This window comes from Pteropus medius, unplaced genomic scaffold (assembly GCF_902729225.1).
Source record: "Pteropus medius unplaced genomic scaffold, Ma_sr-lr_union100, whole genome shotgun sequence".
Taxonomy (NCBI): domain Eukaryota; kingdom Metazoa; phylum Chordata; class Mammalia; order Chiroptera; family Pteropodidae; genus Pteropus; species Pteropus medius.
The window spans coordinates 4,227,844-4,250,885 of NW_024344434.1; the positions used below are offsets into that span (position 1 = coordinate 4,227,844).

The 23,042-nt window shown below is 34.1% G+C and overlaps 1 protein-coding gene and 1 pseudogene across 6 annotated transcripts in view; both read right to left on the reverse strand.

Annotated features, from left to right (window-relative positions):
- The window catches only part of DPP10 (dipeptidyl peptidase like 10), a 457,935-nt gene that overhangs the window by 365,108 nt on the left and 69,785 nt on the right, over nucleotides 1-23,042 (reverse strand). The gene's annotated exons all lie outside the window — the stretch shown is intronic.
- Nucleotides 21,447-21,565, reverse strand: LOC120610402 (uncharacterized; annotated as a pseudogene).

Consider the following 23,042-nt stretch of genomic DNA (forward strand, 5'->3'; position numbering starts at 1 on the left):
CTATTTCTGTAAAAAAATCCATTTGAATATCGATAGAAATTAAATTCAATCTGCAGAATGCTTTGAACGATATAGACATTTTCACAATATTAATTCTTCCAAGAATGAAAAATGTCTTTCCATTTATCTGTGTCTTCTTCAAACTCTTTCATCAGTATTACAGTGTTCAGTGTACAAGCCTTTCATCTCTTTGGTTAAATTTATTCCTTAGTATTTTATTGTTTTTAATGCTATTGTAAATGGGATTGCTTCTTAATTTCTCTTTTGGATACTTCATTGTTAGTGTAGAGAAACGCAACAGATTTCTGTATGTTGATCTTGTATTATGCAAGTTTAGTGAATTAACTTATACTAAAAGATTTTTGGTGGAGTCTTTAGAATTATCTATATATAAGATCATGTCATCTGCAAATAGAGATCCTTTTACTTCTTCAGGTGTGGATGCCTTCATTTCCTTTTCTTGCCTGATTGCTTTGGGTAGGACCTCCAGTATTATATTGTATAGAAATAGCATGAGAGAGCATCCTTGTTTTGTTCTCGATTTTGAGCACAATGTTAGCTATGGGTTTATCATATATAGTCTTTTTATTATGAGGAAGCTTTCTTTATACCCAATGAGATTTTTTATCATAAAAGGATGTTAAATTACATCAAATATTTTTTTCTGCATCTATTAGGTGATCATATGATTTTTATCCTCCATTTTGTTAATATGATGTATTACATTTATTGATTTTTTGTATATTAAATGATCATTGCATCCCAAGGATGAATCTCATTTGATCATGTTCTATGATTCTTTTAATGTGTTCTTCAATAGTTTGCTAATTTTTTGTTGAGAGCTTTTACATCTATATTCATCTGGGATATTGGCCTGTAATTTTCTTTTCTTTTAGTGTCCTTTTCTGGCTTCAGCATCTGGGTAATGCTGGCCTCTTAAAATGACTTTGGAAGTATTGTTTCCCTTTCTATTCTTTGGAAAATTTTTAGAAAGATTGGTATTCTTTAAATGTATAGTAGAATTCACTTGTGAAGCCATCTGGTCTTGAGTTTTGTTTGGAGATATTGATTGCAAAGTCAATCTCCTTGTTTGCTATTTGTTCAGATTTTCTATTATTTCATGATTTATTCTTGGTAAGTTTATGTTTCTATGAATCTATCTTGTAAGTTATCTAAGTTGTTGGTACATTATTGTTCACAGTAGTCTCTTAGGATCCTTGGTATTGCTGTGATGTTAGCTACAATGTCTCCTCTTTCATTTATAATTTAACTATTTTGAGTCATCTCTCTTTTTTTCTTAGTATAAATTAAATTTGTCAATGTTTTCTTTTTTTTTTCACTTTTTCAAATAACAATTCTGGAGAATATTCTACATGCACTTAAGAAAAATGTATATTTTGCTGCTGTTGGATGGAATGTTTGCATATATCTGTTAAGTCCATTTGCTCTAAAGTATATTTCAATACATTATCAGCTTATTTATTTTTGTCCAAATGATCTATCCATTGTTGAAAGTGGGGTATTGAAATTCCTTATTATCATCGCATTGCAGTCTTTTTTTTTTACCTTCAGACTTTTTAATAATTTTTTAAAATATTTAAGTAGGATAGATTTACAATTGTTTTATCTTATTGATGAATTGACCCCTTTACCATTAAATAGTGACCTTCTCTTTTGTTTGCTACAGCTTTTGACTTAAAGTCCATTTTGTCTGATGTAAGTATAGCTACCCTTTCTTTTGGTTTCAATTTGTATGGGACATCTTTTTAATCCCTTCATTATCGGCTTCAGCATATCCTTAAAGCTTAAGTGAGTCTCTTGTAGGCAACATATAGCTGAGTCTGTTTGTTTTTTGTTTTTAGTTTCTGTTTTTGTTTTTTTGACAGGTGAGGGTTTACTATCACCATTTTGTAAATTGTTTCTGATTGTTTTGTAGTTCTTTTGTCCTGTTTTCATCTCTGTCTTTCTTTGTGAGTTGGTAATTTTTTGTAGTGGTATACTTTGATTCTTTTCTCTTTATCACGTGTGTATCTATTAAAGAATCTAGCTTTGTGTTTACCATGAAGCTTTCACAATACATCTTACAACAGCCTATTTTAAGCTTACAGTAACTTAACTTCAATTGCATAAAAAAGTTTTGCATAATTTCCTTCCACCTAATTTATGTTGTTGATGTTTCAATTTACATATTTTATGGCATACATTCGTTAACAAAATATTATAGTTATAGTTATTTTTAATAATTTTCTTTTAACATATATGCTAGAGTTCAAAATGATTTAAACAGTACCTTTGCAGTAGTAGAATATTTTGAATTTGAGCATGTAATTAACTTTAGCAGTGGATTTTATACCTTTATATGTTTTGATATTTACTATTGTCCTTTGATTTCAACTTGAAAAACTCCTTTTAGAATTTCTTGTAAGGCAGGTCTAGTGGTGATAAATTACCACAGCTTTTATTTGTATGGGAAAGCCTTTATCTCTCCTTCATTTCTATAAGATATCTTTGCTTGGTAAAATATTCTTGTTGACATTTTCTTTATTCGGAGTACTTTGAATTATCTTGCTACTCTCTACTGCTCTGCAGGGTTTCTAAGAAATGTGCTAATCATTTTACCATGATTCCCTAGAATGTGATGAGTCTTTCTCTCTCGCTACTTTCAAAATTCTCTTTGTCTTTGATTATTGAAACTTGATTATAATGGGTCTTGGTGAATTTCCCTTTAGGTTGAATCTGTTTGGGCATCTCTGAGCTTAATGTGGCCATAACTCTCCCCAGATTAGGGAATTTTCCAGCCATTATTTTTCAAATAAGTTTCTGCCTTTTTCTCTCCCTCTCTTCTTCTTTTTGGACTCCCATAATGAGGATATTATTTTGTTTGATTGGTTCCATAATCCACATAGACTTTCTCTACTCTTTTTCATTATAATTACTTTTTTTCTCATCTGATTGGATAATATCAAGATATATGTCTTCAACTACACAGATTCTTTATTCTGTCTTTTTGAACCAGTTGTTAAAACTTTCTATTGCATTTTTAAATTTCAATCATAGTATTATGCAGCACCAGAATTTGTTTGCTTTTTTATAATTTCTATTTCTCTCTCTTTTTTTTTAACTTGTTTTATTTATGCGCTGTTTTTCTATGTTCATTAAGTTGACTGTGCCCTCTGGAATCTCACTAAATTTCTTTAATGTATTTATTTTGAATTCTTTTTCAGGTAACACAAATCACCATTTCTTTAGGGTACATTCCTAAAAAATTACTGTTTTGTGGTGTCGTGTTTCTTTCAAATTTCTGATTTAGCATTAATTTCTGTACATTTGAGGAAGCATCATCTCTTCTGGCCTTTTCAAACTGGGTTCAGTATATAAAGACTTTCACCTGAATGAGGCTGGGAGGGCATCAGCCAGGTGGGATGCACTGTCTTTGGCTTCTGGGAGCACACAGCAGCATAGTCTCTATGAAACTTTATCAGCTGAGGTCAATATTGATGCAAGCTGTGGGGGTCTTCTGTAGCCAAACTGTGGAGATCCTGTGGATGGCAGTGGTGGGTGGAGCTAATGAAATCCTTGGATGTGATGGCTGCTAGGATCTCCTTGTTTTTCTTTCTTTCTTTCCATATTTCTTTCCTTCTTTCTTTCCTTCTTTCTTCCTTTCTTTCTTCCTTTTTTCTTTCCTTCCTTCCTTCCTTCTTTCCTTTCCTTTTTCCTTTCCTTTTTTTTCCTTTCCCTTTCCTTTCCTTTTCTTTCATTCATTCATTCGTTCTTTCTTTCGTTCTTTCTTTCATTCTCTCTTTCCTTCTTTCTTCTTTCTTTCTCTCTCGCTCCTTCTTTTCTGCTTTCTTCTCTCTCTCTCTCTCTCTCTCTCTCTCTCTCTCTCTCTCTCTCTCTCTTTCTGTCTCTCTCTCTCTCCCTGCCCCCCTCGCCCTGCTCAGAGGAAGAAGTTCTAGTCAGCGGTATCCATCTCTGTGCCTGGTCTGGTATTCTGTGGTATTCTGGTCTCAGCAGAGCTGGGATCCTGGGATCAGGCACACACAGAACTACCATACTCTATGTCCTATGGTATAAGTACACTTGCTGTGGCCGTGGCACCAGTTTCTAAGGTGCAGGAATGTGAAATCTCCTGTAGAAGTAGGATCTCGGTCTCTGGGATTCACCAAAGTGAACCCTTAAGTCAGGGGAATGTGGAAGGGGGAGGCACAGTAGTAGCATGAGCTATAGTGATGGGATGATAGGATACGGTGGTGGTTTGAGCCTAAGGTATGTTAGTAGCACAGCCTGGGGATAATAGGTCAAAGTCCCAACTATGGCCCCAGGAAGAGTCACAGAATAGCAGCAGCATGTCTCCAGTGGTGGCCTGTTAAAGCCACAAGTTAAGATTCAGGAGCCTGGTTGCAGAGCAGCAGAAGCCTAATAGTAGTGGGTCAGTACTGTGATCTGGGACCTGGGGGCAGGGCTCAGAGCAGCAGTGGCTGCACAATAATGGCAGAACAAATCTGCGACCTGAGACTTGGGGTGGGGCAATGAGCCACAGCATCTTGATCCTAGAGAGCTGGCACTGGGCCCCTGAGAGCAGGTCCTTCTGTGCTGTAGCAACAGCTCTAGCTTGGGGAGCTGATGCATAATTGGGGACTCTGCAGCTACATCAGCAGGCATTAGCCTTGGTGAAGACTGTGAGAGTCCTTAGTAGCAAAGGCTGCAAATGTCTTTGTATGTAGTGAGTCTTGATGAGGTTCTTCTGTTCTCCTTTTCCCTGTGGGGTAAAATTCCTCTGAGAGAATTTCCCTTGGCACCAAGCGGCTTTGGACTGAGAGATGAGGTAACACAGATGAAATGTTTCCTATGCTTTTCTATGGATCCATCCTCACTTTTTGAGCTCCTCAGGCTTTTTTGCTTCTTCTTTGTTATATTCCAGAGCTTTCCCTGAGCAATTTTCCTCAGTTTGAAGTTGTTTATTGCTTTTGTGCAGGAGACAAGTATTGGGACCTCCCAACCTTCCACCTCACTAATGCCAACTCTCTCTATATTATTTAATGTTTGTTTTTTTTTTCTTTTCCCCTGCCTGCTAAGAATTTATCTCAGTCCTACACCAAGGAAAGAAAATCTATCATATAAATAATATTTTAGAACACAATAACATTAAACGTTTGAAAGCCATTAACTTATATAATTCTAATTCCAGTTAGGTTTTTTTTTTTTTTTTTTAAGATAAAGTTCTGTACATTAATATTTTCACAAAATAAATAAATAAATTCTGGTTAAATGTAAAAAATATTGCCACATAAAAATCAAATCTTAAATGCAGTAATACTACTATTTTTATTATATTGACACTGAAGAATTCGATTCCATTAAGAATTTTGTTTAATCTTAATGGTTACTGGTTGTTTTGGCTGTTTGGATATTTCCTATTGTGAAGTCCCAACATTTGACTAACTATGGTTCTGGATTGGTTAGAGTAAGGTTATACAGATTTCTATCAAAGACTCTGGTTAGATTCTGAATCATGAGGTCCTAAAGGCACTTGGTGCCAGAAGGCGATGGTGTTTGATAGCTGGGCCTGAGGAATCTGGCATACCCAGAAATACAAATTATAGGTTTTGTTTTGTTTTGTTTTGTTTTTTAATCAGCTTTTGCTAAAGATAAGCTCATACAAGTTAAGTATAAAACAAATCTAAACAAATATAACAGGCAGTATATAAGATTAACAGACATTTGATCCTGTCCAAAACACCCAATGGAGAAATTTAATCCATAGTTAATATAAATCCCACTCTTACACAAGATTCGAACCTAGACTCATCTACCTAGCCCCATGTGCCATTACCAGCTAGGCCACCAAGGCTAGAAGGGTTATTATTGACAATACAACCACAGCACAATTATTAGACCGATAAAATGTATTATTTTTATGTATTAATTCTGTAAATCAAAAGTAGAAATAAGCTTTATGAGATATTTGAACTCAAGAATGTTTTCTAAGCATGGACATTTTTGACAGGACTAAATATCAAACACCATTTGGAGTGGACCAACTATGTTTACAGACGTTTTGGAGAGGATCAGATTTCAAGAACCTTTTGGCATAGACCAAATATCTCTACGGTCATTTTGAATAGAGCCAAATTTCCTGCGAGGCTATATAAAGTTTCCTTGCCGATAAATATAGTTATAATAAAATAAAACAATCTTACTTCTCATATACTGTTTTTTGGTTAGTACCAGATAGCAATTTCATAAGGCATTGTCACTTAGTTGTATAATGTAACATTGTAATATTACTCTCATTAAATGTTCCTTATATAATTTATAGTCCAACAACTAAGTAAAAATTTGCCTAACTAACTTTAGGATATCTTTTTCCTTACACTGTTTTCTCCACTATACCAGGCAAAGCCATTCTCTTCTTCTCTCAGTTCTTTCCTCTGTAAAAACTTTCCACAGACAGTGACGGCTATCTACACAAACAAAACATCAGTTTAAAAGACATGACTTTGTTTTGTTTACTTATATTATACATACAGGGAAATGTGTCATTTTTAATTAATGTTTTAATAATCCTAATTTTTATGATGCTTCCTCAAAATAATAGTTTTCCATTAAATAAAAATACGCATCCTAGAGCTCTCTTTCCAAATAGAGTAGATATCCTAGCTCAGCTGACTACTGCGCACTTCATATGTGGTTAGTCTGAGTTCAAATGTGCTTTAAATATAAAATCCAAACCATATTTTAAAGGATGTAAAATATACTGTTAATTATTACTTTAATTACATGATGAAATGCTAAAGTTTGTATTAGGTTAAATGGATTATTTTATTAAAATTAACCTGTTTTCTTCTTTCATTGTGGCTACTAGACCATTTCTACATCATATGCTTGTATCTGTAGCTTTGGTTATATTTCAATTGGATACCAAGATTCTAGAGAGAACTCAGCTAGGATATTTTCAGGACAGTGGCCACACATTATAAGGGAGTGGCATTTGAAGATATATCATTGTTTCTTTCAAAACTAAGCGATTAAAAGTTTTGCCATACATGCAAATAAATCTGAGCAAATAGTCCCAACACTGAGAAAGTTATGGGGACATGAACAAATTTATATAGTTCAATTCTCCTTAATTGAATTAACACATAATATTGGAATTAACAACACTGGAAATTATTTATTCTTTTCATTACTGACCAATGTTTATTTAGAATTAAAAAGAAAAGAAGGTCAAGAATATAAAATGTAATTATTTACTAAAATATATATCAAGTCATTCTCTAATTTGTAAGGACATAATGAAAGTCATGAGAAATTAAGACCAAGGGTAGTAGAACTTTTAATATTTGCAATTTCAGTATTCTAAAAATTTTTGTTTATCTAGAGTAAATCATTTTGTTATTTGCTTAGCAGAATGATACACATTCTTGTCACAAAGAAATATGCTACTGGTATAGTCTCACAGACATTGCCCCTAAATGGTCAAGCTAAGATCACTACCCCCAAATGAAATTGCTTTCTCAAATATCTCTGGTTGAAATAAGTAACTAATACTAAAAAGTATTAATTGAGAAGAAAGAAAAGTAACTCAAACTGGAGAACTCAATGTTGCCTGTGCTATAAGTGTCAATACAACAATTTATAATATTAAGCAAGTTTCCATTCCACCTCTCACAGTGAATGATCCTTGGGTGGAATGATTTCACTTCAAAGTAACGGAACTCATTTAACAACTACACAGCAACAATTTTCTGTCTTGAATTCATTTGAGTTTACTAAGGAATCTCCCATAGAGCTCACCACAGAGCAGTCACTACTCATCTGCTTCAGGAAAAAAACCTAATGAATTGAAATTCCTGTTTATATCATATAATCTATAAAGGGCTTGGGTGGGGGCAATGGGTGGCAGGGCTTTAAACTTGTTTAGAGATGGAAGGGAATTTTGAAATAGAAAGCACTGCTTGAACTTGGCATCCTTACATTTTAATAGGCATGATAAAAATTATGAATGTATATTTAATTTAGACACTTATTTACTTAAGTCTAATTGATTCAAATTAATAAACTGATGTTGCTGAAGATCATTTTCAGGTTTGACATTTCGTTATTATATACAGGTATGAAGTTCTTAATGGTAGGAACACGACAAGGATTTAATAATTAACTGGTGAATTACATGCAATTGAAGAAGAGAAAGAGGAAAAAAAGTAAAAATTTTAAGAAACTCACTACATTATAGACTAAAATTGTGACTATTGCCCCCTGGTGTTGGGGCAGCAGCAGCCCTGAACGTTTGCTACCAGTTCCATTTTCAGATAGGCCCTGTGAGAAAGTTTACAAATTGGATCATACTGGTAGTAAAATTAATTATGTATTTCTGGCTTTTATTTTCATGTATCATTGTGACACCTCAGTGTTATCTGACTCAATTCTTCTTTTATTATTATTATGATTTTTATCTAGATAATATACAATATTAGTTTCAGGTGTACAACACAGTGATTAGACATTTATATAACTTGTGAAGTGATTACCCTATAAATCCAGTACCTGACACCATACATAGTTATGATAATACTACTGACTATAGTCCCCATACTATACACTATAGCCTCCATACTATACATTCCCATGACTATTTTGTAACTACAAATTTGTACTTTTTAATCCTCTCCCCTCTTCATCCATTGCCCAAACCCCCCAATCCTGAAAACCATCTAAACGCTCTCTGTATCTATGAGCTTATTTCTGTTGTTTGTTTATGCTGATTCCACATATGACATTTGTCTTTGTCTGATTTACTCCACTCTGCACAATACTATTTAGGCCCATCCATTTTGTTGCAGATGGTAAAATTTCATTCTTTTCATGGCTGAGTAATATTCCATTGTACATATCCATTCATCCACTGTGGACACACAGGATGCCTCCATCTCTTGGCTACTGTAAATAATGATGCAATGAACATATAGATTCACATGTCCCTTCAAAGTAATGTTTTGGATTTCTTCAGATAAATACCCAAGTGGGATAACTGGATCCTTCTTCATCTTTTGTTATAGCCTGTTTTAAAATATATTTTGTCTTGTATAAGTATTGCCATTCCAGCTTTTATTTTTGTTTTCATTTTCATGAAACATCTCTTTTCACCCTTTACTTTCAGTCTATATGTGTTTTTGGATCTGAAGTGAGTCTCTTGTAGGCAGCATATATAAGGGTTTTGTGTTCTTATGCATTCAGTCACCCTATCTTTTGATTGGAGCATTTAATTCATTTACAATTAAAGTAATTGTTGCTAGATATGTAGTTATTGGCATTCTTACCTTCTAAACTGCTGATTCAATCATCCACTTCATCCAATCTACTGTTAATTCCTCCTAAGATATTTTTTCATTTGTTACTGTATTCATCAATTCTGACTGGTTCTTCTTTTATGTTTTATATTTCCACTTTTATGTTTTTTATCTCTTTGCTAAAGTTCTTACTGAGCTCATCATCTACTTTTCTTCTAAGTTCATAACTGGTGTTTTCAACTCTGCATATGATAGGTTGCTTGTTTCCATTTATGATAATACTACTGACTATAGTCCCCATACTATACACTATAGTCTCCATACTATACATCCCCATGACCATTTTGTAACTACTTTTATTTAGCTTTCTTCAGAACTTTGTTCTGTTCCTTCATTTGGGACATATTTCTCTTTTTTTTTTATTTAGCTTTATTTAGCTTTCTTCAGAACTTTGTTGTGTTCCTTCATTTGGGACATATTTCTCTTTTTTTTTCCCCCCCCATTTTTGCTGCCTCCTTGTGTTTGTTTCTATGTATTAGGTAGGTTACTATGTCTCCTGGTATTAGTAGAGTGGCCTTATCTAGTAGGTGTGCTGTGAGACCCAGTGGCATAGTCTTCTCTGGTCACCTGAGTTGGTGCTCCAGGTATGTCTCTTGTATGGGTTGTGTGTGTGCCCTCCTGTTGTAGTTGAGCATTAGTTGCTAGTTTGCTCAATAGTGGGAGGGACTGACCTTCAGGCTGACTGGTTGTGATGACTGACTGTGACTAGAATGCAGAAGCTGTTGTGCAGGAGCTGACCCTAAAGAGCAGGATTTGTTTTAGCAGGGCTCTGTTGTCTGCCCTTTGAGTGTGTCATCCTCAGATATGGCCTTGAATGGTGCTCCAGTTCAGACCAAAGCTGGCCACTGGGCACTCAGGCTAGGGCCTCTTTGGAGGAGCCTTGCAGCAGGCCATGTTCAGTTGCAGCCTGTGCCATGCCCAAGGCCACCTGGCATGAACCATCAAGCAATCTGCAGGTGACCACTACCCAAGCTAGGCTTGTTAGTGCCTCAAGAGGCCAAACCACAAACTAAGGCCAGCTGCCACTAGTGCAGGGCTTGGGCTCCTCAGCAAGAGGCATGGGGCATGCCAAGGCCAGATGCTACTTGTTTGGATTTTGTGAAACTTTGAGAAATTTCAAGAAACTTTGAGAAATTTCCATGGGAAGCACCTTGGGTGTCCCCACCCTTTTGGAGGAAGTAGGAATCACCAGGGTGGGATGACAGTGTTAGCTGGTTGATGGAGACTCAGCTATGGCACCCACTTGAGTCTGCAGGCTAGGCAGAGGAGCGTCAACTAAGAAACAATTGCACTTGTGTCTGGGAGAAAGCTGCCCCTCCAGCCCTCACCCTCAAGCCAGACAACTCAGACCTTCCTCATATATCCCTGGTGTCTTTTTAGCTGCTGCCCCAGCGATGTGGCACCAGGGATATATGAGAAAGGGCTGAGTTTGTCACCAAGTAAGTTTGTGTGGGTCCTTTAAGAGGAAAGCCTGTAACTCTTTCAGCCCTCTGCCTCACTCAGCTACAATCTTCGCTGGTTTTCACAGCCAGAAATTGTGGAGACTTCTCTTCCCAGCACTGGAACCCTGGGCTGGGGAACCTGATGTTGGGCTGGGACCCCTCACTATTGCAGGGGGACCTCTGCAGCCAAGATATTCTTCCCAATTTTCAACCACCGCATGCAGGGGTGGGACTAATCTGTTCTGAGTCTCTACATTTCATACCAGTCTTGAGGTGGCCTCTTCTGTGTGTCCCCAATTGTAAAACTAATGTCCGGCTAGAATTCAGGCTACTCCCAATGATGGCTATTCTGTAGTTTAGTTGTAATTTTGATGTGGTTGTGACAGGACACAAGCACAGTGTTTACTTATTCTGCCATCATGACTGGAAGCCCCTGACTCAGTGCTTAGTCATCTGATATTTTCTTAGATATTCAATATTTTCTAACTTCTATCCTGATCCTCCCACTGATGTTTTCTCATACATTTCCTGCTGCCACAGAGTTGCTTGCTGATGCCACTTGATAACCATTGGTGCCCTTGACAACTAGAAAGGAGCCAGAACCATTCTACTTTTGGGTCATGGATAAGGTTTTTATCTCAGAGGAGGTATCCACCAGTCTTTGCTTTTAGGAGCTTCTGATTCCCTCATCTGTGATAAACCTAAGTTATAAACCTGCACTGTATTTTGGGGAGCCATCAACGTGTCCAAGCAACATGATGTCTTGTGTCAAAGAAAAGAGAATCCTACTCTATTTTTACTAAACTCTTTGACAGAGACCCAGCAGTATAGCTTTTGAGTACTATGTTCTTTATTATTTATAGTGACAACAGTTCTTTGTCACTGTTACACATAGTTTCTGTTATGCATGGTTTCTAATTCCTTGATCTTCAGAACATGTGGACTGTGTCAGAGCAATAAGTGGGAATTGCAGATATTCAATTGCTTGATTAGTTCACATCTCAACCTTACCCCAACCCCTTTTATAGAAGGCTGTATCAAACTCAGATTTTGTTATTGGACAAAACCATAAAAGAACTCGCCTTAGGTACAATTCTCTTCCAGGACCCATCTCAGTCTTTCATGTGAAATAGACTCCTGATGATATGTTCCCACAAAGTGGCCAGACATTTCTGGTTTCTATAAAAGCAGTCAGATATTTTATATATGAACTGTATGAATCAGAAAAATTTACAAGTAGAATTCTAGTGATGATTTGATTAAATTTCTCTGAAACTCTGGACAAGTCAGTTAAGCCTTCTGGATTTCCATTACTTCATTGACACTATTAGTGAGTTAAAAGTAGATGTCCTACGAACTAATGTTAATCTCTCAAATTATATCAGTTGAGGTCAATATGCATTCAACATATAACATTTGTCTTCTGGAAAATTTCTCAAACTCGCCCTGGCTCTACACAGCCTTTTTCTACATCCTTCCATAAAGGATGAGTTGCAAACCTTATTGGTCAGAGTATAAGGCATTTATTGGGATACAACAGTGCCTTAAGCAATCATCCATGATTCATTCCCCTCTTACCCCTGCATTTCCATGTCAACTCTATTCTGTACTAACTGTATAAATGAATTATTTTTGGTTCAGTCACAGCTCTCTCTTTCCTGCAATCATGCTTATGTATATAAGTAACAAGATACATATTAAGGGGGAAATAGAAATTTCTCCTCAGGCCTTGAGTTTAGGTCAGTTGTGCCAATTCATTCTTTGCACAGATATCTGCACAGCAGCATAAGACATTTGCATGGCTTTTGTTAAGGTGATACTTTGACATTCCAAATATATAGCTTCTCATGAACTCCATGCAGAGAATTCATGATTGGCAGGGTGGGATTTGGGTCTCTTAAATATCAGACCAAAATAATCTGGAAAAAACATCAGTCTCACGTCTACCTCTAATAATTTACATTTTATGTAAAGTATATTTAAACTCAGTTAAACTTGAGTCAAGACTACTTCATAAGACATCTATTATTGCTCAGTTTACAATATGTCATCTATGTTTATATACAATTGCAAGAGGAAAGTTTTAGAACCCCAAGTGGAGAAGATTCGACCCACTTCCACATTCTTAATACACTACTTAAATAAGTAGTGCCCTATTTGTCATTTTAAATATCACCAGGGGACATTTTAATGGCTTTAGAAACTTTTAAAATGTCTTTCAGTTATTTCTTTTCTATAGAACTCAAGCAGCACATACATTTTGAGCACACATATTTATGACTCATTTAAGTCATAAAGAATAGAAAAGGATGGCCTATTTTAAAACATATGCTAGAAAGCTTACTTTAATAATTTGGACACTGTGATAAATTGGACAAAAGATGAAATCATAAAGTTAGTGGTGGGCTTTATCTCTCAATCCCACTTCTAATTTTGCTATAGCTCAAAGAACAAACTATACATATAACCTTCATCAATCATCTTAAATTAAATAGACATCATTAGTTTATTTTCAAAGGAATCATCTGTTTTATATTAATTCACATAATAAATGAATGCTAGGCTCTCTTACTGTACTCTCCTAGCACTGCTATCAACATGTATTTGTGGGGCACTGCTTAACCATAGAGGGCACTTTTTCCATTCACAGTCATTGTAGATTTGTGTACTTATTGCAGCAATTTTGTGGCAGCTTTATCATTTTAAAGAATAACTATTTCCAGATTGTACAAATGCACCATGCTCTTAGATAATTAATTCAGATATTTTCTTTTTTCCTCAAATCTGCAACACCTCCTTCTTCTTTACTTTCACCAGATGGCATTGTTTCACAAAGAAAATAGAAGCCATCAGAAGAGTGCTATCTCATTCTCCCAGCGCTCTATCTACGGACCTAACTATTTCTTTGTGCTCTGCCTTTCCTGTTACTTTGGATCAACTATCTTACTCTATATTATCTCCTTTTGAGAACTAAATCCTAATATTTCCACCTCATCAAGGATAAACCTCTAGTACTTGATTAATTGATTAATGGAATTTTGACTATTAAATGTCTAGAGAAGATTTCTCAAGTTCTTCTTCATTATAAGCTCAAGTTAGCAGTTCAGTACTTGATACAAGGACTAGTAGGGACAGGGAAATGCTACACAATAGTATGGCCCAGGATCTTTCAGAATCAGTCTTTCTCGTGCATCTGCATTGGCTAAACTCGGCCATGTCTTCAATGATGCTTATCCATCTGCATTAGCTATACACTGAGGATGCTACCAATTTAAAGCTATTTTCTACTAAAAATGGGCATAGCACCAGTATCAGCAAATTATGAGAACATAGGGAGGAATGACCTGAAAAACCCTCCTCTGAAATACCAAAGTGCATTTAACTACATACCAGGGAACCAAGAAATATGGATTGGCTTTTGTATTCTATCAACATTGTATCCACCTTGCAACACTCTCTGTGACTTGGCTAAGAAAAATGTCTGCCGGACAGCCATTGGACTGCCCATTCCATGGCAGCATATTACTTCATGCAATTTAGCTGCAAACAGCAAAATATAATTTCAATTTTGGAAGAATACTTTATAGTCTAATTAGCTTGATTTTCTCAGAAGATAGAGTAAACACAAAAGGCTTCAAGTTTACTGTTTTGCTTTCAGCTTTTGTAATGATTCCTTTTTAAGCTGTACAAAGAAATAGCAAATCCGAGACGTAGAATACTATTATATTAAAAAAAAAAACTCTTATCGCATATTCTCAAATATTTCATCATTAAAATAAATGTGAATGCATATATATTTACATAAACACATCAGGTACGAGACAGATCCATCTATACAATCAGACTTGTTTTCCACTGGCATCAGGTCGCATATACATATAAAATTCCACTTATAACATGTATATATATCATGCAAAGAGCAAGTACAAAGATAAGTAAAACACTCCTTATGCTTTAGCACAAAATTAAGGGAAAGTCATATATTCGAGAACTACAATCAATAGAACTCTTGCAAAGAAAGGTGCAATTAAGTTTCTGGCCCTGTACACTTGGCAAGCTCTCATCTATCCAGCTTCTGGCATTGTGCCCTTAATGGACCTATTAATTAATATAGACTTTGTTACTTCCTACTTTCATTTTTACCAGAAATCATATACACGAGGTTAAACTTTAGAGGTTAAATCTTTAGAAACAATGTATTGTAGAAGATTAACATATATGGTACAGATAACCAAAGATAGATTCAGATGCAGCTGTTATTGTAAATGTCTAGTTTATGATGTAGCCATGGAATTTTCCAGCAGAACTAAGATTTAAACTGAGCATATAGGCAGGCATCAAAACCAAATAATCATAATGAAAGTGGTCAAAGTACAGCCAGACAAATAAGGGCTGAAAGAGAATAATAATAAACATAAAGAAAGGTTAAGGCCAGTTGAAAAGGCAAGAAGAGAAATTGGAGCAAAATTAACAGCTGTTTCACTTAGTAAACAGGCTAGCAAAGATAGACTAACAACAGGACAACAGATCACAGGCTCAAGTGAGAGTTCACCAATGGAAAAGGGTACCAGGAATGCTAAGGTCTGAGATAATGATGAAGCCTTTCAATGACACAGGAAGGCTCAATGATGATCTTGACAATAGTACGTCAAAGAAATACATTCCCCTCTTAACAAACATGGCTGATCAATGGGAATCTGGAGATTTGGGGTCAATGGCAGTGCTTTCTTTCCGAGGCTCTTCCTAAAGAGAGTGTTGTCTTGATGCTGACTTGGGAAATAGTGGCTCTGCAGTTTGGGCTTTTATACATGCTTTACAAGAGGCATTCAAGAGTTTAGCAATTTTCTTGAAGTTTTTCTCTCTCCTTTTCTCTCTCCTTTTCTCTCTCCTTTTCTCTCTCCTTTTCTCTCTCCTTCTCTCTCTCTCTCTCTCTCTCTCTCTCTATCTCTCTCCTCTCTCTCTCACTCTCTCTTGGACTTTGTGTGAGATATTAAATATTTAGAAAGGTAAAGCTAATTTATTTTATATTATTTCCTTTAGGCAGATCCTTGCACAGTCCCAGGCACAATTTCATATATTTTAATGAGTGCTTTTTGATGTTAGGTATACATCAGTCTCAAAATTGCCATAACAATGTATACTGTGGAAAAAATCTTCTCCAAAGACAAATTATATATATCTCTGCTCTGCGTTACAGAATGTACTCAGTACTCAAGGAGACATTTAAATTACATTAATTGATCTCCTTCTATGGGCCAGGAACTATATTCAGTGTTGAGATAAAAGATGAATAGAAATGTGCCTCTACTAGAGCATGGCAGAGCTAGCTAGCATCTGGCTAGAAATAGAAAGCTATAGATCTAGACTATGTTCTGTCATGTACTTAGTGTATAATCTTGGCAAGTCACTTTGCTTGTCTTAGACTACATTTACTCATCTCTACAATGATAGAACTATATTAAATTATTTTTAAAGTCTAGGTTTGAAATAAGAATCTGAAGATTGATTCTACATTGATATACTTTGAGTATGGTAATTATATGTCTTTATTAAACATCCAGGTGGCACCTGGATTAACCTGGCATAAACCTAGTTTATACTAATAGAAGGAAGAAGTTCAAAATTCCTCCTCAGAGTAAAATGTGTATCTTTAACATCATGGACCACTGAATGAAAAGCATATATCAAATCCCTTAAACTCTAGTCAAAATTTCAAAAACATATGTTATGACAAAGACATCTAAGTGGGGAAAAAACAAAGATGTTAAAGTATCTTCTTTAGACAAAGTGAAATGGTTAAAATAGTCAGCTGGAGAATTAAATTTGATGACTAATATGCTGAAACTCTCCACCATCCACAACTAACCCTGAGATGAAACACTGGGTAGAAACCTATGTCTGGCTTTCATTAAGAAACTAGGCTTTTTTCCAGTGCCCTAAATATGAGATCTGGAAAACTGTATTTTGGCTTGACCAATCAGTATCTCATTTGTAATGCCACAGATGTGGTAGTTTTGTAGAGTCATGATGATAAGGAAAAAAAAAAATGTAGTTAAATCAAGCTAATGATTTCTTTTCTCAAAATTTTAGCTGCACTTATGTTTCTGACTATATTGTTCTGATCATGAAAATAACATTTTCTTATTGTAGACCGTCTAAAGATTAAAGAAAATATAAAAAAATAAAATCTAATTTATACAAACCTCACTACACACAGATAACATATTCTTGTGTTCCACTATTGTGGGGGTTCTGCTACTATTTTTTACTTTTTGACACTCATTTCATTCTATTCCATGAATTCTATTGACTCATGGTCTCTATTTACTTATTTTTTCCTGTGTTTCCTTTGGTATTTGTGTTCAACATGCTTTACATTCAGACACCATAAAAAATGATAGCTGAATAGCAGCCAATTACTATTCAGTAGAGTAACCTCATGGGCAGAGCTTGTGGACCAGGGCACTCTGTAATATCCTGGCCAGCCTACTGAAAATAGCTTCTTCCTTGGATGTCCTTCTCTGGTTCAATTAGCTGTGTTCCAAATGGGCGTGCTTTGTGGCACAATGCTGGGTGACCCATATGTAGGGGCCCCTTAGAAAGTGGAATGAAGCCATGGTATATACAGGGAGACATCCCAGGAAAAAGAAATTACATATGACAGAAGGCTCCATGGCAAGAGAATTTTAAGGGCAATTACAGTTTTAACATGAAAAAATAAATCAATAATCATGTATACTCCATTGTGCCGGTACAATAGGGGCCCTCTGCTGAATCCTCCTAAATAACACAGTGGAAGCACTCATCTATTTTATTTATATCAAGTTACCATATACTACAATTAGAAAATTCATCTCCATTCCCAATGAAAGTTAAAGGTCTTGCTTCTCCAAAATAATGTTTAAAAAAATGTGAGAGGAGAGACCTGCTTAATACATTAAGGAGATAATGATGGATAATCCCAGGTATTTATACTCCATTGAATGGATCAGAATAGCTTGGTCCTATGCCAAGGAAAACCACTGATATACTCACCCAGAGTCACTATAAAGGAAACAATGCCCATCGTGTGCAACTGTGGGCCAACCCTGCACCAATAATGCTGAAGTATTCAGATGAAAATGTTATTCAAAAATCATTATAAAGAATTCAGAACATATTTAAATCTCAAATATTCTACAAGTACACACCTGCTTTACAGAATGTTTTTTTATTGTTCCACAAAATTTGTGAATGATACTAAAACATCAAATATCCATAGAGGGAGAAAGAAAGAGAGGAAGAGAGAGGCAGTGAGAGACTTATTTGCGATCACTCTAACCTCTTAATAGAATTACACTTAAAGAGAAAGGAAAAGATAAAGTTTTATTTGACTTTTTAAAAATTTTATTTTATTATTAGTTTCAAGTATACAGTACATTGGTTAGACATTTCTATAGTTTATGAAACAATCTTCCTGATTAACTTGACTTTTTTAAAGGTAAAATGTATTTATTGTTATCTGATGAGGAAATGCTTATTTTATAAAAGTACAGGTAATAAATATAAAATGAATAGTAGAATTATAAAAACATTCACCATTTGTAAACCTCAAATTAAAAATCAATTTCTGTAAATGTTACAAATATATGCTAAAATCCATAAGGAAATGGTTGTGGGAGAACAACATGGTGAGGAAATAAACAATTACCTCAGAAATGGCTTGCTAATTACAAAAGAACATTCTTTCCAATGAAGAGATCTGGTGATCACTCCCTTAATCAAATGATCAAACTCAGCATCCCTAATTAATGAACCACCTGATAAAATGTGCTTTTTATATAATGCAATATGAAGTCAGCAACTTCTGAGTTATTCTTACCAAAACCAAGAATAGTTCAAGAATATTTAAGTCCTTAAACTCAGCCCAAGTATACAATTTTTTTAGGGGCTATGGGATTAAAGCAAACAACAGAAATGAGAATAAATCCAGTCTATAACAGGATACATTCTCAAGAACAATCATCCTGGTTACTTCTAAAAACAAGCAGAAACACACACACACACACACACACACACACACACACACAGATGTGCGATTAAAAAGAAACAGCAAGACAATGTGTGAACTTTGAATACAGATGCATATAAAAGTATTTAAGAATAGAATGCCATGTCTCCACCTTAATTTTAAATGGTATAGAAAATATTGTATATATAGTACAAGGAAATATGGCAAAATATGATCAGCTTTTACAGTTGACAATAGGTGTAACATTCCTTATACATTCTATCAATGTTCAGTATGTTTGAACACAACATTACACAATGTTGTGGTAAAAAAGATTGTTATATTTAAAGTTAGCATAATTACTGTTTTTTGGCTTTATTGTGATGTGAAATAAATTTGTTGGGCTATTTGAATAATTAGCTAACATTGATCACATTATTCCAGATGGAAAAATGACATCCCACTAAAACAAGTTGACAAAATATAAAAAATTATAAGTATTAGATATTACTTATTTTTTTCCACGAAAATGTATTGAGGTATAACAAACACATAGTGCACAAATTCTAAAAAATAAGTCAATGCATTTTAATAGCGTTTTAGAGCTATAAATTATGTAACGTAAAGTTGACTGATTTTTATTGTGCAGTTCGAGGAGTTTTAGTAAATTTATATAATTGCCCAACCATCATCACAATCCAGTTTTAAAACATTTCCATTGGTAGAAAACATTCTCTTGCATCAATTTGCAGTCAGTCCCATACATGGCCTTAAAAAAACATTGACTTTTGTCTCTGGACTTTTCCCTTATCAAGAAACTTAATATAAATTAAATCATACAATATGTAGGCTTTGGTATCTGGCTTCTTTCATTAACATAATGGTTGAATCTATCCATGTTCAGGCATAATTCAATATCTAATTTCTTTTTATTGATGGTTGGTATTCCATTGTACCAATCATCAATAAAAAGATTGTACCAATCATCAATAAAAAGATTGTTAAATAGATGTCCAGTCTATTTAACCATTCATAATTTGATGAACATTTTGATTTCTAGTTTTGGACTACTGTGAATATCACTGAATACAAGTCTTTGTATGTCATTTCTTTATATTTTCTTGCCAAGATGCCTACGAGTAAAAATGCTGGGTCATGTGGTAAGGAAATGTTTAACTTTTTAAGAAACTGTTACATTCTCACCAAAAATATATGAGCGTTCCAGTCTCTCCATATCCTCACTAGCTCTTCATGATGTCAGTCTGATTGTTTATAACCATTCCAGAAAGTAGTTAGTGAAATATAATGTGAATAAAAATTAATATTCCCTAAATAACTAAAGAAGTTGAGCATATTTCATATGCTTATTTCTTGTTCATACATACTTTAATAAAGTAAATATTCAAGAATTTTGTCTATTTTAACATTTTCTTCTAATCATTAATTTCTAAATATTCCTTACATATTAAAGGTAATTCTGGATATATGATTTGAAGATATTTCCCCAGTATGTTGCTTGCCTCTTCATGTTCTTAATAAATTTTAAAATGCAAATGTTTTTAATATTATGATGTCCAGTTTATCATTTTTACAATTTATTGAACCCTCATACATCTTTGTTGCTAACTCTAAGTAAAATTAACTTTACGTGAGGTCACAAATATAGGCAATTTTATTTTTGTTTATTTTACCCTCTAGTTTTCACACTTTATTTCATTTGAATTCAAGTGCATTCATTGATAATATATTTTGCATTTCTTACGTCTTTCCCAAAAGAACAGTGTACCATAGTCATAAAATTATATTACTTTATTAAAGGTTGTGTATGAACAACAAATTTATGTTTTTAGTCTGTTCTTGTTCTCTTAGTTATTAAGAGAAGACCATGAAATCTCACTAAGAATTGTTGAAATACAATTTGTTTTTTAATCCTGTCAGATTTTGTTTCATATATTTGGAGCTCTAGTGTTAGGTACATTTATAATTGTTATATTTTCTTTATATATTGACCTTTTAACATGACAAGATCCTTTTATAATTAGTAATATCTTTTGATTTAAAGTATATTTCCTATTTTAGTATAATCATATAGTCACCTTAGCTCTCTTATGGTTACTTTTAAATTTATTTACTTACAACCTATTTTTATCTTTCAATCTAGAATGCATCTCTTATAGATAGCACATAGGTAGATCTTGCTTTTTTTTTAATACAGTCTGAGAGATTACGTTTTTTGAATGGATTGCTAAATGATTCATATCAAGTAAGTACTGATACAGATTTATGTCTACCATATTGCCATTTTATCTATATATCTCATATGTATATTTGTTCCTCTGTTTATTATTTATTGTCTCCTCTTCTATTAAATATATATATATATATATATATATATATATATATATAGTTTTAGTTTACCATTTCCTCTCCCAGTTCCCCCACCCTGTTTTCTTTATTTCCTTGACAACAACCTTGGGCTAACGAAGCTTTGAGTTTTTGTTTTGTTTTTATTTTTCCATTTGGTACCATCCAAGTTTCTACTTTTAGCTGCCAAGCCATAGATTTACTACTCCAAACTGAGTCAGTTCTCTGTAGTCTTAAATCTGTTTTATTTATTTATTTATTTATTTATTTATTTATTTATTTATTTATTTATTTATTTTACACCTACAGCACCCAGTCTTCCTAGGTGGTCTCCCAGCCAAGTACTAACTGGGCCTGACCCTGCTTAGCTTCCGAGATCATATGAGATCGGGCGTGTTCAGGGTGGCATGGCCATAGACAAATCTGTTGGTTGTCAATGCCACTGTTAAAAAAAAAGTTTTTGCTGATCCTGCTGAGGTGTGGAGTAAAGATGAAAATCATCTAGGGAAGAAGGCCACAGATATTTAATCTTCTAACCTGTAGCTATTACACTTATTACAATACAAGAGTATTTTCTTATTAACCTGTTGTCTGCTATTAGTTGACATCCAGTACCCTGAAGTTTTAGACAATATTTTGAGAACTTGACATCTTCATGTTGTCATAACTGAAAGTCCATTATAAATTATATAAAAAGAATTTACCTCTAGTTTCTTAAAAGAATTAACCTGAAATCCACTTATTTGCTGAGATTCATTCACTTCTTTTCATTCACAGTTGATTGGATAAATTTATCCAGTTAAGAGAATCATCTGAATATTTTATAAAGAACTTAGCTGGAATTGTGATGAAATAAAAATTTCCTTTCTTGTCTTCAAGTTACATTTTTACTCAAAAAAAAAAAACTTCATAAATAGACCTTTAAGCATATCAATTAACCTATCACAAGCTTTAGAAATAAAATATAAAGAAATATATAAAACTGTAGCAAGTAGTACCTGGGTTGAATCTAAAGCAAAATTTCAAGATATTTTCAGATGCAAATAATGTAGCTGGAAAAGCAGAGAATTTTAAGATTATCCAAATAGTTTAGGTAAATCATAAATAGTAAAAATTAAATAATGTGTTCTTATCACATTATAAGTGCCCATTAATAACAATTTGAACAATAGTTTATAATATGATTATTGTATGTTCTTGGATTACACATGTGAATTACCAAAATAAAAAAAAAAGAATTATCCTTTCAATATATTTAATTTGGGCTTTTGTTCATCTTATTTGAAATCACTGGATCTCAGTTTCTTTATCTGTAACATGGCTAAAATAAATAAAGTACTTTTTTTGGTATCAGTCACAGTCTGAGTTCTCAAATTGTAATTATTAGAGATGATGGTGCTAGTACTAGAAGTAGTAATGAGGCAAGGAGTGGTACCAATAGAAAGGTCATGGACACTGACTCAAAATATATACATAAAATATTACATATCAAAGTCAAAGTAGGTAATGCTTAAGCAGCAATACAAATCTAAATATGAATAAATACTAAAGGAAAGGAAAACTGTTGCGCTCTCTATGCAACTGTAGCTATAGGGACATTACACTGGGCTCTTGAGGCAGTCTTGCCACTTTGATTCAGTATATCCCCAAATGTGATATATCCAGAGAAACACTTCTATTTCAGATTAACACAAGAAAGGGAACTTTTTTAAAATAACCCTCTTGATTTAAACATATCTGGCTTCAAACATAGGAAAGTTAAAATTTAAGATCTTTATTCTGTAGCCAAATGATTGAGCTTACAGTCCAATATGCATGAAAAAAAAAATCATAGAAGGTTTCCAATGTAATGTTCTTTTAAATCTCAAAATTGAAAGGCAGCTATGTACAATGCAG